Source organism: Marmota marmota, unplaced genomic scaffold (genome assembly GCF_001458135.2).
Source record: "Marmota marmota marmota unplaced genomic scaffold, marMar, whole genome shotgun sequence".
NCBI classification, from domain to species: Eukaryota; Metazoa; Chordata; class Mammalia; order Rodentia; family Sciuridae; genus Marmota; species Marmota marmota.
This window is the reverse complement of record NW_026000164.1, coordinates 20,467,646-20,477,514: the sequence shown is the minus strand read 5'-3', so window position 1 is coordinate 20,477,514 and position 9,869 is coordinate 20,467,646.

The following is a 9,869-nucleotide window of genomic DNA, read 5'->3' as shown; positions in this document are numbered from 1 at the left end:
CTTATGTGGCCCTCTCTCAGGACACCCATATGGTGAAAGGTCCCTTCTTTGATGGTTTCTTGCTAACAAAATCCACCACTTTGTAACTTTGTGATCTTGGGCAACCATTGTGATCTTTATACATGTTGGTTCCTCTCTCTCTCTCTCTCTCTCTCTCTCTCTCTCTCTTTCTCTCCTCCTTCTTTTGCCCTTTCTCTCTCTTCCTCCCTCTGTCTGCTCTCTCTCTCTCTCTCTCAATGGTTTATTGAAATGCACACCATAAAATTCACCCATTTAAGGTGTACAGTTCAATGTTTTTTAGCATATTCACAAAGTTTTGCAAAAACTTCAGTTTCTTGTCAAATGAAAATAATTGTGTATAACTTCATACAATTGTTGTGAGGGAGAAATGAGATTATGAATATTTACCAGCATATGGTAAACTCTCAATAAATGATCATTAATATTTTCATGATTAGAATAACAAGGATGACAGATAAAGGAGAACAGCCAGGAATTCCCACCACAGGGGACACAGCAGTGGTCACTGTCTGGGAGTTTGCTTCATGTTTTGCGGGATTGGAGCTACCCCAACTTTTTGTGTTCCTCCCACACCCTCTGAAGCCATGGCCTGCCCTTGAGGTGCTCACAGCTACCCCTGGATTGCAGTGGGACATGACAGCTGCTCAATAGCTGCTCAGGCTGCAGCACAATTCAAGGCAGGAAGTGGAGAGAAATACCATTTCGTACAGAAAATTCATGGGGAAAGAAATTCAAGTGGGCAGCAGATTTAATCAGCTCCTACCTGGTGTCTTGGGGACCCCAAAACATTTACTTTCAATATTATTATAACAACAATACTATTATTACTGTTTTATAAACCTCTTTCCAGAGGTAGTATGACAAGTTTAGACTAGAAGAGATTTCGAATATCCTCACTACAAAACAACTCCTAAACGTTTTTATACTAGTTATCCTAAATAATGTACACATGTATTGAAGCATTAAACTACCCCATGCCGGTTGTGGTGGTGCACACCTGTAATCCCAGCAGCTCAAGAGGCTGAGGCAGGAGGATCACAAGTTCAAAGGCAATCTCAGCAACTTAGTGAGACCCTGTCTCAAAATAAAAAATGAAAAGGGCCAGGGATATGGCTCAAGTGGTTAAGCGCCTCTGGCTTCAATCTCTGGCACCAAAAGAACAAAAAACAAAAACAAAACAAAACTGAACCCCATTAAAATATACAATTATTATGTATCAATTAAAAACATAAATACCAAAATAAATAAAATTTAGACTATAGTAGATATTTTTAGATTATGTATATTTTTGTTGTTGCTGTTTTAAGAGATTAAGAGTGTTGCCATGTTGCCCAGGTGGCCTCAATAGATATTTAAGTTACTTCATACTTTTTTAAGAATTATTTTGACTGTAGTGGATGTCATCCACAGTCCCCTCATTCTCCTCAAGGATTGAGGCACTCATTACCCAGCTGCCAGCAATTTGTCTGCTGATGTCCGTATCTGGAATCGTCCTCAGCTAGGTGGACTGTCTGGTATCCAATAACTGACCCCATTAATGTGCATGTGGAGTGGGAAGTTCAAATGCCTGACCCCCTTGTTTCAATGGCAAGATTCCAAAGGCCCATCCCAACTCCAGAACTTTCCATGAAATTGGGTAAAGACTCTCATTGCAAGTGCTTCATAGCTTAAATTTCTCCTAGTGTTCAGTCCCACCTAACAAGTTCAAAATCCCTCCTTACAGGTATTGATAGCATTTCCCAATAATCTTTGCACACAAGTCTCTGTCTCTGAGTCTATTTTCTGAGTAACCTGATCTAAGTTTATTTGTTTTAATCTTTTTTTGTTAACAGATTTTACCAGAATTTCTTGATTCTTTTTAGGAAAGAAGTAGATCTTTGAGGAAAAGTACCTTGACAAATCTCCTGGGGTAAGATGTATGACTCATTGGGAGGGAGTTAGCAGGTAGGACGGGGGTGGGAGTGTGGTGGGAGGGGTGGGAGGTAGCCATTTTGCTTAAAGCAAAGGGAGAATTACCGGGTTTGCTCTGGACTAGGATAGACACTAGTAAGGAGAAAAAGGAGGGCAAAGGAGAAGCTAAAGATATGGAGAAGAGCCAGAGTTCTGGACAGAAGCTGGGGCTGCTGAGAAAGGGCAAAGGACATTTAAGAAATTGGGTGATATTGTGTGGCTTCCATGGAAACCTCTCCTGTCTCCCCTCCACAGTTACCAGTGAACCCAGCTATGCTAACAGCAGCTCTGTGTCAAAGAAGGTGTTCCCTCTGGGGCGCCCTGTGCAGCTGAGAGTGCAGATGAAGACTCAGGATCTAAAGACAGAGGTGGCGTGTGAGCAGGCCCCAGAAGGCTGGGGACTCAGTGGATGCAGGAGGCAGACATGGCCTGAGCATCATCTACTCCCTGCAGGTGTAACTCTGGTAAGGAACCTGTCAGTGCAGGTCTGCAGGCCTAGGGGAGCCTGGGAAAAGAAAAGCACTACTTTCTGTCATCTCTCTCCCTTCTGGATTACCCAGCACGAAGGCTGAGATGCTCAAGTGGCATGAAGCACCGTAACATCTAAGGGGAAAGAGTCATCCCAAAATTCAGGGAAGAGTGCTTCATTCCATGCTCCCTTTGACAACTATATTTAGAGAGAACAGCTTCCAGTCCATTCACTCAAATTAGCCCCTTGCCTGGTTTGTCTGTTATAGTCATGATTGGCATGTTCCCATGGCCTCAGGTTCTGCTGTGATTATAATCCTGGTCAGTTTTATGCAATACTTTTTACCTTCCTGTCTTCAGAGGCAAAATAACAAAGTAGGTAAGAGCTTGGGTCCTGAAGTTGGATGGTATTGGGTTTCAAATCTACTCTACCTAACCTTCTAAACCTTCTGAGCCTCTGCTCCAGACCTTAAAATGGGCTCTGCTGTAGTTGAATCTGAAGAGTCCCCCAGCAACCAGGTGTTGAAAGATTGATCCTCTGCCTATAGCACTACTGGGAGATGGTGGAACTCTTAAGAGGTGTCACCTAGTTGGAAGAATTTAGGTCATTGGGAGCATGTCCTTGAAGGGGAGACTGTGACCCTGGTTCCTTTCTCTGTCTTTGCTTCTCAGCTACCATGAATGAATAGAGCTCTTTTCCATGTGTTCCTGCTGTGGTTTACTGTGCTGCCACAGGCCCAAAGTAACACAGATAAGTAACCATGGACTGAAACCTCTGAAACCATGAGATAAAACAAACCTTTTCTCCATTTAACTTGATTATTTCAGGTATTTCATCATAGCATCAGAAAACTAACAGGCTTCTAGTAGAACTTGCCATAAAGGGCAAAGAATAAAGGAGGTAATCTATGTAAAGCATGCATGGACAATATGAACATTCAGCAAATAATGGTTATTATTATTTTTATCCTTTTTGTCTGCCTACATTCCATGGCTTTAATATTAACTGGTGTTAGACATTTAGATAGTTTCTAATTTGGGTCAATTATAAATAATAACCCTCTTTGTTAGGTAGAGATTGGCACATAGGATAATTCAGTACTTTGGATTATCTTTTAACTTTGTACCCTTTAGCTAACTGATAATAGTCACATACCTGATGGTAGTTATGTTAAATGAATTAGTACATATAATGTGCTTAGAGGAGTGTCTGCCACATGACCCACTTTATAGAAATGTTAGGCAGTGTTATTTTTGTAATTATTCTTCCACTGGTCCTCCTAAGCCTTCTCTCCCGCTACTGGGCCCTCTTGATTGGATTTCAATGAAATGCTGATGATCTTGCTGTCTTTATCAAGTGTCCCTTTCCCCAAATCCTGCAGGGAAAGAATCTAATTTACATCATCTAAAACTTTGGCTAAAAGCTGGGAATATAGATCAATGTGCCTAGCATGCTCATGGTCCTGGGTTCCACCCCTGGTACTGCAAAAAAGAAAAAAGAAAAAGAAAAAAAAGACACTTCAGCTAATTTGGACAAGAGAAAGAAACCTCCCACAGAGTACTTAAGAGTCCTAGAGCTCCACGTTCAGCCTGAGCTCCATTTCTGCCACAACAGTTACACCTGTCGTTAATATAGCCTTTGTGCCTGAGAAACAGTCTGATGGTACCTTCTCGCAAAACATTTGTTCCCTGCTCCAGGGAGGAACGTCAGGCTGGCACTGAACAAAATGGTGAAACTAAAAACAGACCACAATCCTCTCCTATGGCTGTTTCCTTCAGTTTTCCTTTGCTTCTTATCACTGGGGACATCTCAACAGAGCAGGAAGCCATAGGCTTCGAAGCCAGACAAACCTGAACTCACACCTGGCTCAGACACCTACTGACTGGGTGGGTAGTTTGGGCAAGTTACTTAACTTTCTGAAAAATGGGGATAATCCTTACCACCCAAGGTGTTTTGTTTTAAATTGTGGTAAAACATACAAGATGTAAAATATACTACCTTCGCCATTTTTAAGTGTTCAGTTCAGTGGCACTAAACACACACAGTTGTTTTGAGGATGAAATGAAATAATGTAAGTAAAACCTCCAGCCCATAAACTGGAGCATTGTGCATACTTACTGAATGTAGTCCTCTTCGCTTATGATTTCTCCCATTGAGCATGCTCCACAGGATTGTGGAAATGAGCAGGAATGCCTGGGTCAGTTTGGAGTTTAAGTTCAAACTCTCCTCCTGTCCCTTATGGAAGCCCTGGTCTGCCCTATCTGTGGCATGCTCATCCCAGAGTTGGTTCTATGTGGGAAGAAGAGGCAAAGGGGCTGGCAAGCTCAGGAAATCTGTTTCCTGAGAGATCTGCCCCCAAACCCGTTATCCTCCTGGGGAGGAGGAAGCAGTCATATCTGGGGCTTTCCAAACAGCTGAACTAGGCCGAGGGGTGAAAATTTGAGAGTCAATCAGACTCCAACTTAGTAGAAGAAGGTCAGTTCTATCATTTGCTTGTGAACCTATGACATGAGAGGTCACTCTTTTTTTTTTTTAAGTGTTGTTTTTTTCTTCTTTTACTTTTTGGTGTAGTCAAAGCAATGTAACATGCAATTTAAAAATAAATTACACTGAGAATCTTTATAACAATAAACAACAGTCACCATTCTCTTCCCACTCAGCCAGGTTCTCTCTGAAGGGTAAATCGAAGGCTATCAATAGACATCATGGCGTGAATGTATACTGAGCCTATTGATTTACTATGCTTTAATTTTAATTTTGTATTTTTACTGTGCTGGGGATCAAAGCCAGGGGCTCATGCATGCTAGGCAAGCCCTCTAGTACTGAACTATACCCCTAGCCCTTGTACTTTAATTTTATTGTTTGTGCAGTTCCCTACTCTACCCACCCCGAAGTTAATATTTATCTTGGTTTTTCATTTACTTTATCTTCTGTGTAGCATATCCTCCAACATCCTTGCAAGCCAATATTTTCATAAACTTATCAGATGATCTGCTGTGATTAGATGCTCCTCTGAGTGCAAAAGCAATAATGTTAAGGAAAAAAGTATCAGTTATGAAAGAGGGGGTATCACTACATATATGATAGACATTGAAAAGATAAAAATATTATAAGCCACTTTATTCAATAAGTTGCACAACTTAGAGAAAATGGACTAATTTCTTGAGAGACACAAATATTAAAACTTAAGAAGGGGGCTGGGGTTAGGGTAGTAGAGCACTCACCTAGCATGGGTGAGGCACTGAGTTCGATCCACAGCACCACATAAAGATAAATAAATAAAGATATTGTGTTCACCTACAACTAAAACATATTTAAAAAAAAAAACTTAAGAAATTGACAACCTCAAAAGCTGTATATCTATTAAAGAAATTGAATTCCTAGTTAAAACGGTTTCCATAAAGAAAACTCCAGCCTTCTCCATTTAAGATGACCTTCTGGTGAATTCTATCAAAGGTTTAAGAAATAAATAATAATAGCAAGTCTACATAAACTCTTCCAGAAAATAAAACACTTTATAATTCATTTTATGAGGGCAGCATTACCCTGAAACCAAAGTCACACAAATAATTTAAAAGAAAAAAGCAAATATTAAAAATTAATATCTCTCATGGACATAGACATAAAAATACTTAGCCAACTATCAACAAATCAAATCCAGCAATATATATAAAAAGAACACTATATCAATATTATTCAAGCTTTCCCCCAGGAATACAAGGTGAGTTTAACATTCAAAAACCAATGTAATTTACCATACTAACAGAATAAAAAAGATTACCACATGATAATCTCAATATGTATAGAAAGAGCATGTGCTAAAATTAAAACCCCACTTATAAAAACTTTCACCAAACCTGATAACAGACGTCTACATCACACTGCAGTTTGTTAAGCAGCGATATGAATAGCTCCTGTCCCCTAACAATATGAGTTTATTACTTTTCCATATAACTTAGTGGGATTTGAGATGGGAATAGAAATAAATATACATGTTTAATCTGCCATGTTGAATCTGAACAATAAGATTTCACTGCCTCTGATCTCTTCCTTTCTCTACTCCTGTTGTCATTGGTTAGGCTGTCATCCCTCTTTCTGGATAGTTACAAAAATTCTCTAAACGGTTTGTCGAGTAACATCGTCCTCTGATTTCTTCTCTGCAGGGGGACTGGTATTAAAATGTGAAAACCTGATTACATTGTTTCTTCTCTTTAAATCCACCAAGAACCCCTCTGCTGCTTTTAGAGTAACTTCTAACAGGCTGAGCAGGGTGGAGGGAAGGAAGAGTTTAATTTTGAAGATTTCAGAACATGGATGATTTCCCAGAGGTGACTTCCAGTTACGTCTTAAGAAAACAATCCTCCATGTGGCCTTCCTTCAGCTTCTGGCTCTGTCTTTGCATTGCTTCACGTTACAGTCACATTTAAGACAGGTGTCTTCCTCTCCATCATTTCTGCTCTTGTTCATTTCTCAACTTGCTGAATCTGGCTTTGAGCCACATCCCCAGCCCCTCATTTACTATTTTTTAATGTTGCAAAAATAGTACAAATAATTTCCATATACACTTTACCCAGCTTCCCCAAATGACATTATTTATAACTACCATGTAAAGAACAAAACCAGAATATTAACATTGATCAAATTATGTTGACTAATCTATAAACCTTAATTCAAATTTTCTCAATGGGCTCACCAATGGAACAGAATGCAGTCTAGGATCACGCACTGTAGCAGATTGTCAGGTCTCCTTAGGTTCTTTCTGTCTGTAATAGTTCCCCAGACATTCATTCTTTCTGTTTGTTTGATTTGATTTGAACATTTTTGAAGGGTACTGCCCAGTTGTGTTGTCAAATATTGTTGAATGATTTGAGCTTGTCTGAATTATCCATAATTAAATTAATTACTATGGTAGGCAGGTAATGCCTCTTTTTGGAGTGGGGACACTGGGGATTGAACCCAGGCATGTTCTACCACTGTGCTATATCCCTAGTCCTTTTTATTTTTTATTTTGAGACAGTATCTCATTAAGTTGCCCAGGTTGGCCTCAAACTTGCAATTCTTCTGCTTCAGCCTCCTGAGTCACTGGGATTATAGGTATATGCCACTGTTCACATCCAAATCCCTGGAACCTGTAAATATGCTGGGTTCCACTGTAAAGGGGAATTAAGGGTGCAGATGATTAAGGATGCTAGGTATTAAAATGCAACAAAATTTGAATTAAGGTTTATAGATTAGTCAACACTATTATATCAATGTTAATATTCTGGTTCAGGATACTCTGAACTATCCAGGCAGGCCCAATAAAATCACAAGGGTCCTTATAAGTGGAAGAAGGAAGCAGAAAGGGGAGAATCAGAGAGATGAAAGTGTGAGAAGGACCCAGACTGATATTGTTGACTTTGAGGACAGAGGAACAGGGCTATAAGCCAAGGAATATGGGAGGCCAATAGAAGGTGGGAAGGGCCAGGAAATGGTTTCTCTCTTACAGCTTCTAGGAGGAACACAGTCCTGCTGACAGCTTGATTTTAGCCCAGTGAGACCCATTTCAGACTTTTGACCTTCAGCATTATAAGATAATAAATCATCTGGGATGTAGCTCAGTGGTAGAGTGCTTTCCTGTCATGCACAAGGACCTGGGTTCAATTCCCAACATGGCAATAAATAATAGATCTAAGATAATAAGTTTGTGTTGAGTTATGTTTGCATAATTTGTCACAGTGGTAAAATCAAATTGATTTTGATACCTGAAGGAGGAGTTCTACTGTAATGAATGCCTAAACTGTGGAATTGGACAGTGGGAAGAGGCTGGAAGAATTATGAGGTGCATAATAGAAAAAACCTGGATTACCTTAAGCAGACCCTTAGTAGAAATAGTAATGATTGCCAATGAGGAATCCAAAAAGTGGGGAGAAAACAGGTATCATTCAGAGAACAAGTCAGTCAGAACAAGCTTCTATAGAAATGTGGATGTTAAAGACATTATCAATGAGGGCTCAGAAGGAAATGAGGAACATGTTATTGGAAACTGGAAGTAAGGAAATTTTTGTTATATGGTGGCAGAAAGCTGAGCAGAGCCGTGTTCTGTACTCATGTGGAGAATAGAATTTGTAGGTGATGAGATTGGCCATTTAGATGAGGTTTCTGATCTTCTTGCTATTTCTAGGAAGCTATATGGAAAGAAATCAATTGAGGGAAGAATTTTTAAACAAACAGGAATGAGAATTGGGTTATTTGGGAATTTCTTAACCTATCTAGATTGCAAGAAATCTACGGTAAGCAAAGTATTCTAGAGAAAAATCCAAAGATGTGGCTGGACAAATTTTGCTTATACCTCAGAAAGATCAAAAAGTTGGAGCACAATGAGTGTGCATCTGCTGGACGTAAAGCCTAAGGTTTGAGATTTTTGATCTGACACTTGAACTTAGCATGCAGAGGGAAAGTCTGTCATAAGTCTGTCATGATTAAGTGTGTTCGCAGTGCTTAGAATTCATTAATCTAGAATTGTTTGCTGTGAATTAATTAACCTAGAAATGTTTGGTGTGAATTAATTAATCTAGAATTGTCTGCTGTGAATTGATTATGTCTATTGCAGTGCTTTGCATTAAGGATTGTCGTTTTCTTGTTTGAGAACCTATAGAGGGGGTGGGGCTGGGGCTCTGCAGTAGAGTGCTCGGCTAGCATGTGTGAGGCGCTGGGTTCGATTCTCAGCACCACATAAAATAAATAAATAAAATAAATGTTAAAAAAACCTTATGTGTCAATAAAGAAACCATAATAAATTTTTTAAAAGAACCTATAGAGTGAAATTGTATTGAGTGATTTGATGAATAAAACATTGAAAAGGGCAAAAAAAAAAAAAATGTTGGAGCACTTTATCCACAGAAGACCTTTTAGAGTATGTGAGGCCATCCTGACTGCCCAGAGCTGTTGACATGGCGGTCACTCTGTGGGGCTTCTTTTCCATCTTTGCCCAGAGTTTGGAAGTACCCAGGGCTGCAGCCAAGGGATCGAGAGGGAGTGGGGTCAGCCTAAGAGATTGTTTTGAGATTGAGGGGCGTGCAGTTGTTCCAGGGGTGAAGCCTCGGACTGGATCTGAGTGCTTATAGACAGAGAAGAGCACATTGGCTTTCTTAAGACAGATTGGAGTTTTGGGGTTCATGATATATCTTCTGGATCTTATGTAGTGGAAGTTATTTCTCCAGCTTACAAGTTTGACAGAGCTGATATCACTTCAAAAAGAAAAATGAGAGCAAGATACATGAATTATATCAAAACATCAGAAGTGGTCAGACTGCCCTATCCTCTCCAGTGAAATCTTCAGGTCCACAAGGGGGTAGGAATGACGATGGGATGAGGTAGACATCATTACCCTAAGTAAAAGTATGAAGACACGAATGCTATGAAAATACTTTGTGTACAACCAGTGACT